The 8334-nt window shown below is 43.8% G+C and overlaps 1 long non-coding RNA gene across 4 annotated transcripts; it reads left to right on the top strand.

Moving 5' to 3' along the window:
- Positions 1-1503: 1503 nt before the first annotated feature.
- LOC123433342 lies at positions 1504-7567 on the top strand. Of its 4 annotated transcripts, none has more exons than XR_006624942.1 (4): positions 1504-2995; positions 3088-3198; positions 5266-5376; positions 5891-7567. It is a non-coding gene; the product is annotated as an uncharacterized LOC123433342 (long non-coding RNA). The 4 variants fall into 4 exon arrangements; XR_006624933.1 differs by having other exon boundaries at positions 3085-3198; XR_006624899.1 differs by having other exon boundaries at positions 1504-3198.
- The last annotated feature ends 767 nt before the right edge of the window (positions 7568-8334 follow it).

The raw sequence follows: 8334 nt of genomic DNA, 5'->3' as shown, positions 1-8334 counted from the left end.
CATTGCATGCAATGAATTGATCGCTGCTGTTGTGGACACTGTGCCTTTTATAGGGACAAAATAATAGCAACAAAAGGAGAGGTAGACATGAAGAAAAAACTTATACCAACAAAGTTGATGGTCAAATTTATAGGGACTAGTCGGGTGTCCACCATCAGACGAGGGAGGAACACGGGACGAGGTAGACATGAAGAAAAAACTTATACCAACAAAGTTGAACGTCTTCTTAGTTTCGTAGTCCCTTCGTTTGGAATGGATGTATCTAGGTTTATTTTAGTTGTAGATACATTTATTTTTATTACTTTTACGACAAGTAATTCCAGACGAAGGGAGTATATTTGTATTGAACATGTTTATTAGGTTTTACATTTAGATTTATATATAATAGGTGAAGGAAGTTTAGGCTAGAATCGTTAAACGGGATATACAGAGAGCAATGAGCATGATCCACGTGACGTGAAGTGTATGTCGTTGGATTCGAAAAAATGAATGGACCAAATGGAAGGAGGGGATCGATCCATGAGAGCTCAACGCTGACCAATCAGAAGCATTCGTCGATGACGAAAACCTTCTATGGCTCGCGCGCTCTTGTTGGTCCGCGCCAGAAGGAAAATTCGTTTCGAACCGGCGCGTACAGGCCCGCCAAGACCACATGAAATTTTTCATGGTTTTGAACTATTGTAGCGGGCAGGCCCATCGGTGCCAATTAAAAATGATTTTTAAGATAACCAAACACCAACCAGTAGAGACGATAGGCCCTCCTTCCCGATTCCCAACCAACCCCGCCCCCAACCCCAACCCCAACCCCATCTCATCCCCATCCCCATCCCATCCCCATCCCCATCCAGCCGCCAATGACCACCTCCCTCTCCGACAACCGGCGAGCTCCCCACTCCCAGACTCGTCGGCGACCTTCCGGCCTCCGCCTTCTACGCCACCCTTCTCTCCCTACACCCCAGATCGAATCCAGCAGCTCAGGACGAAACCCTAGCTCGATGCCATGGCCACACCAGCAGCAGTCCCTCCCTCCCTAGCCCGCGGCCATGGCGACCTAGCAGGCAAGAGGAACCTGAACCCTATCACCGGCCATGGCGAGCGTGGAAGGCACCATGGGAGAGGAGGCATGTGCTGCTGCTCAAGACCCTAAACCAGAAAGGAAGTAATAAGCTGCTCCGACCCATCTCATCCTCTCAGATTTCCTCAGATTTGGTACAAGAAAATGATCCAGCTCATTAGAGTAGTATTTTTCTGCGACGTTGCCTATTTTGTTGTTGAACTGGCCCTATTATTCTGTCAAATGAGTCTTTTTGTTTTTCCTTCTTTGAAATGAAGCATATTGCTTTCGAGTGCTAGACATCACGGAGCTGTTCTATTCTTTTGAATGACTTGTAAGAAGGAGCCAACCATTTGCCAGCTCTATTATAGTTGTTCAAAACGAAAAAAAAACAGGTTCTTGCCTACCTGAAAGATCTTTACAAAAAAATGATTTGTTATTCGCATGATCTCATCTGGTTTGGCGCCTCCCTACAATCTCACTAGAGTACGACTACTATTTTTCTCTGAAGTTGCCTATTTTGTGTATAGTGCTAGACATTATGAGCTGCTCTATTCTATTTTGTGTACATCTAGTTTGCCTCTATCAGTATTCTTTTTAAGAAGGCCGCGCATGTCTCTCCAAAATCTTCAACTTTCGGTCTCGTAATATTTCTGTAGGCTCTTCCTCACCTCACCTTTTCTCTCTCCCTGATCGAGCACCTTCGCCATGGGAGAGGAAGGTTGTTTCATCCGCCTGCTGTACTGCTGCTCTAGGGGACATGCACCTGCTTGTTGTGCTGCTGCTCTGTACGCCATGGACATCCCTCCTCTGGTTCTCCTCGCTCGTCAAGGTAGTAAGCTGCTCTAACCCATCTTCCCCTCTCAAATTCGGTACAAGAAAATGATTTTTGTAACTGGACATCAAAAGCAGAACCGGTGTGTGTTGTTGGTCAAGCAAGAAGAAAGAAAAAAGGCATCCGTTGCCTGCAAAACAAATCTGTGTGTGTGCTGCTCTCCTCCTCCTCTGTTTTTGCTTGTGTCAATTTGCTCCAACAGCTTGCGCGCGTGTGTGCATCCATTGGGAGAGAGAGAGGCTCTTGCCAACACCTCTACAATCTCACCGGAGTTCTATTTTTCTGTGATGTTGCCTATTTTGTTGTTGAAATTGACCGTATCCCTGTGTCAAATGGATATTTTTTCCTCCATTGAAATGAAGCATATTGCTTTTGAGTGCTCACATTGACATTACTGTGGAATAAAATGTTCATTATATGCTCTTCTGTTGAATAACGTGTAAAACAGGTCCAGCCATTTGCCAAGTCTATTATATTTGTTCTAAAAGAAAAGAAAAAAAAAACAGGTTCTTGCCTATCTATAGTATATGTGTTTTCAAAAAAGCTGTATCTTTTTCTTCGAGAGAGATGCACTTCTGTATCAACATTCTTTTTAAAAAGTGACACATGTCTATCCAAAATTTTGAACTTCATGGCCTCGTATAATTTCTTGAGTTGGTGAAAGTAATTGCCGGATACTGAGAGTAACCACAACAGATAAATATGTCATCAAACCACCATGTTCTACCCCATTTTGGAGGAACAAGATTAAAGTCATACCAGCAGAATTAACTACATGAAAGGTCCATCCTTTTCAGGAAAAACCCACCGTGCAGCCCTACGAGCAAGTTCATGAGCAGAAGGATTGAGCTCAATCAATAAATTTGAATACTGGCTAGGCACACATCCACACGGAAACCAGTACTAGATCGAACAGTATTGACCATGGGTTCAGGTTGACAATGGTCATAAACCTCTCATCACTTTGGTATGTTGATTGACCTCTTTTTTGCACTGCATGTGCAGGTGCTAAACATTGGTACGTGTTGGTGGGGCTCGACAAGCTCACCCAGGGAGGGCACCCCCAAGCTGAACTCCATGGAGCCCCGCTCCAGCGTCTAGGACAGGTCTTTGTTACTGGATCCATTACTAGGACATGATTTCTTCTTTTCCTTCTCCATTTGAGATCAACATTCGTTATGTCCTTCTTGTGCAGCAGCAGCAGGATTCCATCGGTACACGAGATGACAAGGGGTTCATCGAGGTGTGTGGTGGTAGGCTCTTTCGTTGGACCCGCTGCCTGTTCGGCATCGGCTCCATAACAGTCATGGTTAGCTCCTCTCCTTCCCCTGCTCCCCTCTGGTTGCGCTCGGGTAGAACAAATACCTGCTTCATTTATATGATAGATGATAATATATGGAACATGTACGTATGGCTTCTTCAGTCTGAATTCGTGTATTTGACTCCTGCTTATATGTAAGAGCATCTATAGCAGACCTCGTATAAAGCCGATCCGCAAAAGTCGTTTGCAGTTCGCGGAAAAACCCTTTTGTGGACCGGCGTGTGCGGCAAAATATCCTTTTATGAGGGTCCATTTTACGGGGTCTGCTGGGCCGCCGCCCACGCTGGCCTGCGAAATCTATTATTTCCATTGCATTTTCAGGCATGAAAACACATTTAGTTGCTTCTTTATTTTCTTCAAAGGCATTGGATACATCATAATTCACCAAATTATTGCTAAAACAGCAAGACCAAAAAAAACAAGAACCACAATTAGACATTTTAGAAGATATCCAACTTCCATAACTGCTCCCACTAGTTGGATCAACATCTTCTCCATGCATTCATTGTTGATCCAGGGGTTCTTCATCTTGCATTCTTCATTCTTCGGCTTTGATTCTAAACAATTAGACGTTGATTCACCTCTAATATCTATTCTAATTGCACATGCAGCTGCATCGTTAGGTTCAATTATACTAAGGAGTGCACGAACATCTATTAAGTTTCTTTCTATCAATAGATCGATGTATTCTTCTTTCCAATACCAAAATTAGCATCTACCTTCCTACACAGATGAACACCTCAATAAGCTACCATAATTTAACCAAATAAGTTGACAAAGCAGAAGAGGAAGAAGGGCATACCCCGTCGTTTCTGCATTTGAAGAATACCCATCCGAGGTGCTGCCGTGTGTTGGATGTGAGCCGCAACACTGTTTCTAGGCAGTCATCGCACTCTATGAGTGGCATCGGCAAGCCGAGCCCAAGCGATGGCCGGAAGAGTCCTTGCCGGCAAACCGACGCCAGCAACTAGAGGATGGAACCAGTACCTGCATGCGGCGCTCGCGCTTTGCCGAGGCTGTGCGGGGTGCTCCCGACCAATCCATGGCTTTGGTGCAGCCAACGGTGGCTGGAAAAGCCAATCTGGTGGTCGCGACAAAACAACCACCGATTTGTAGCTTTCCGGTAAGCCGAGGCACGAGGGCGTGGTGGAGGCCGATCTTGGGACTGCGGCGGCCCACCGTCATGATCCGGACGGCTGGTACGGCCGGAATCGAAGGCGGCACCCGGCGGCGGTAGGTGGGGGAAAAGCGCGGGTGAAATGTCCCACCAACTAACCGCTTAGATATATACAGGGCACCGACGGGGTGGGCGGAAGAACCTGCATTTTCGCGGGTTAGGGTGGGCATTTTGTCGCGCCCCGCAAAAAAAAATTACGGGCCGGACGCGGTAGTGGGGTCTGGTCTAGCAGCATTTTCCGCCTTGACCTGTATTTTGGCGGTTATTTTGCGGGTTCGGCCCTTTTAGGGGGTCTGCTAGAGATACTCTAATAGTACTATGGTGACCATAGGTTGCCATGAGCCCATGACATGGTCATCTATCAAGACCTAAAATATTTGAGAGGTCAACCTGGAAGACTGAATTTGTGCATGTAGCAGCACTCTCCAGTCTCGCGAGCATCAAGTTAATTTTGCAAGTACGATTCCTCGTGCAATTCTGGCTAGACTTGGATCACCTGAAACGAAAAATTACTTGAAGAAATAAATAACGGTCTGCATACATCCGAGTAATCAACTAGTTAATTGTTTGTCGGGTCAACATGTGAGAAATAATTCCAAGGCATGTGGAGGACTTTGTTTCCATTTTTCAGTTAGCCGCATGGTTGATCTGGTTCATTTGCAGTAGTACACATACAAGTTGTCAAAACTAGCGCCTTTCCTGCTCCACTGCCAGTGATAGCAGCAGTAGTCTCACTTTAGATTGTTGGACGTGTGACACTAGCTGTACCCATGCTTGTGACGTTCAATACTTTAAATTTCAGTATCGGCCATTTCCTATTTTCGGATTGTTATCATAATACTTTGACATGGAAATAATGTTTTTTTTTCAATTTACAGAACCAACTAGCCTGTCCTTCCATTTGTGGTATTGATGGCCATGGACCACGGTTCTAGTAGTCGGCAAAGCACGTATCTACTAACTGCTCCTATCCAGGATGCGTGCAAAAGGTGTCACATCATCGCGTTCCTATTCTCATCCCCCCGGCAAAACATCATTGTACACAATGTTGATGCAACAATTGCAACTTGCAAGCTCTATACTAGTTTCAATGGAACCTGGGACTAGCATAGGCCCTGGGACTAGCCGGGGTCCAAACATATATTTTATATTCAAATACAGTTGGAGTGAATCATCATGTCTGTGTTGCTGGGTTAGTGTAGAATATAGCCCATTCTTTCTAAATTAGAGACTTGGTGGCTGGAGTAGGCACTATGTAAACTGGGCATCCTATCATTATTCGGATTCAGGAAAAACAGTATAGCTCAACATGTGAATATATGTCCAGTTCTTTTTGGTTTTCATGTAAATGGTGATAATTTGGAATATATCAAACCATAGCCTGTCCTTACACGATTACACACTTCCCATGTCCATTAGCCTGCTCATGTTTGTTACTACTTCCTAATATATATACATGTTGGTCTTTGTCAGTGTCATGAATTAAATTGTTACATTGTCAAGGTTCCCCTGGAGGTTGGGGCACACCGTGGATGGCTTAAACCCGCCCTTCTTCAGTTACATTCTAGATTGTGGTGCTGATCTCAGTCAGGAAAAGGAAGAGAACATTATTGTTCTTCATCTGTCCGTGAAGAAAGGTACTAGCAACTGCTACTACAACCTAGTACAAGAACTTCCTTTTATCACACTTGCTGCTGCTTTTTACTAGAATTGTCACATATGAGTTGCCATTTGTTATTTTCGTTTTGTTTTGGGGGCCTGCTATATTATAAATACCAAGTTATACCTGAGTTTTTGTCAAAGTATTACTTGAAAGTACAAATGAATTTTGAATGAGTGGAAAACTTAGTAGTAGGCTCATTTTATTAGTTTTCTTCAGTACGATCATGCCTTGTTTTCGTATCATTTTGTTTATGTTGGCAGAATTATTGCACATAATTATAGTTCACATATGATGTTGCATTCGGAAATCGATTTGAACTCATTGAGATGCTCAAGGAGTCACAAACACTCGTCTTGCAATGCAAGCACTTGTGCTGATGACCATCCATCCTTGGTACATTTAATTACATGGCAATTTCTAGGATTCTGGGTTGCGCTGATGGTCTCTAATGCAAGCACTTGTGCTTCTCGTGGTGATTATGGTAAAATAATTAGTGGATTTAGCCCTCAATTTTAGTCCTATGAGTTTTTGTCTTTTGCCGGGTATTGTGTTGCATGCGCTGGAGTGTTTCCCTTGTCGACGTGCTGGGTAATGTGTGTGCTGGTTGCAGTTGGTCCTTGGTTGATCTCCATGCCAGTGGTTGGAATGTTTTGGCTGTGTGATATGTGTGATGGTTTACCAGGCTTTGTTATAAAGAAGCCCCTTATGGCATGTCCTCTAAAACACTATAACTCTGATTCGTCTACTAGTGATGACATGGTTGTTTGATTCCTAGGGTTGTTATCAAATTCTGGCATGTTCTGTCCTATGTACCCTAACAGTGCATTCCTGATATCAATCGTTCCTATGATCATGTACAGTTCATTTGGTCATTTTCACTGTTGCTTGATCATCTATTGTTGCTCGATTGTCTAAATCTTCTTGATTTGGAAAGCTAGACATGCTATTTCCTAACTGCTAGCTCCATAACAGAACATGTATTTCTTTTCACTCATTCATGACTCTCATTTTAATGGGTTTTGTCAATGAAACAATGCAAGATAGGAGTGGGATCACTGAATTGTTTTACATAGATTAGATGACCGGCCGATTGCTATTTTGTTGTGTGCATGTTTACTGGACACATACATTACACTTTTTTTAGCTTGCTCATTATAGACTGGACATTGGTCATGTGGAAGGACTAGCAGACGGATGGCTGCTTGCCCATCCTAGCAAACATGGTGAGCTTCCCCCCTCCTCCACATCTGCATAGCACGCACAGTTTGTATGTTTTGGTTTTCTCGCGTGATTTGAGAACAAAGGCGCAAGCATGGTTCAAAGTAGACTACTCTCCTCTGCTGGTATGGTCACTCGGTTCTGAACTTTAAATTGTATATAATCTTAAAGTGGAGTAATCCCCTGTATCAAATCTGACTTCACCATGATTTGAGTGGAATAATAAGAAGAATATGCATAGCTTCTTGTTGTTAGTTTGTTTGGCATAAAAATTAACATGCGGTGACAATTCTTTTGTTAGTTTTTTATCAAGGCGTGGGAAGTTGTGTCTCTTGATGCGACGACCATCACAGACAAACCGCCAAGTGCTATTGGCAAATGATAGAGGGTCAATTCCTCTGCTTCATGGCGAAGTATCCCAATAGAACACCGCTCACCTTGAGGTCTCTTCAAGGTCGTTGGGACGCTATCAAGCCGGTTTGTAGCCGTTGGGCTGCTTGCTTGGAATAAGACCGCAATGCACCACCAAGTGATACCGTTGAATTGAACTATGTGAGTTCTTTCTCACGTTGTACTTTAAATGTTTGAAACATGTTTCATATGTTGAATTTTGTTTTTGTTTTTTAGGAGTAATTGTGCAAGAAAGGTACAAGGACATGGAAGCTTCCCATGGTAGGTCATTCAACCTAGAGCATTGTTCGAAATTGCATCAACATAGCCAAAACTGGGAGTTCATTGAGGAAGAATCCCCACCGAAGAATGGCTCCCTCACCGAGACGGATGATGATGATGAAGATGATGATGGCCCAAGAAACAAGAACAAGTCGGATGGAAACAAAAAGGCGAAGGACAAGATCAAGAGGGAATCGAAGGCATCAAGCTTGCATGATAAGATAGATATCATGGTGCAATCAAATGAGGAGATGAAGCAGGAGTTGGCCGAGAAGAAAGCGCAGGAGAAGCAAGAAAGTGGCCCTTACTCAAGGAAGAAGGGTTGTGCAAGGCCGCCATTGAGGAGAGGAAAGCCCTTACCGAGGAGAACAAGGCTTTGTCCAAGCTTCTTGCA

The sequence above is a fragment of the Hordeum vulgare genome, chromosome 1H, assembly GCF_904849725.1.
Source record: "Hordeum vulgare subsp. vulgare chromosome 1H, MorexV3_pseudomolecules_assembly, whole genome shotgun sequence".
Lineage (NCBI taxonomy): Eukaryota > Viridiplantae > Streptophyta > Magnoliopsida > Poales > Poaceae > Hordeum > Hordeum vulgare.
The sequence above is the reverse complement of the archived record's forward strand: the minus strand, read 5'-3'. Positions and strand labels throughout refer to the sequence as shown.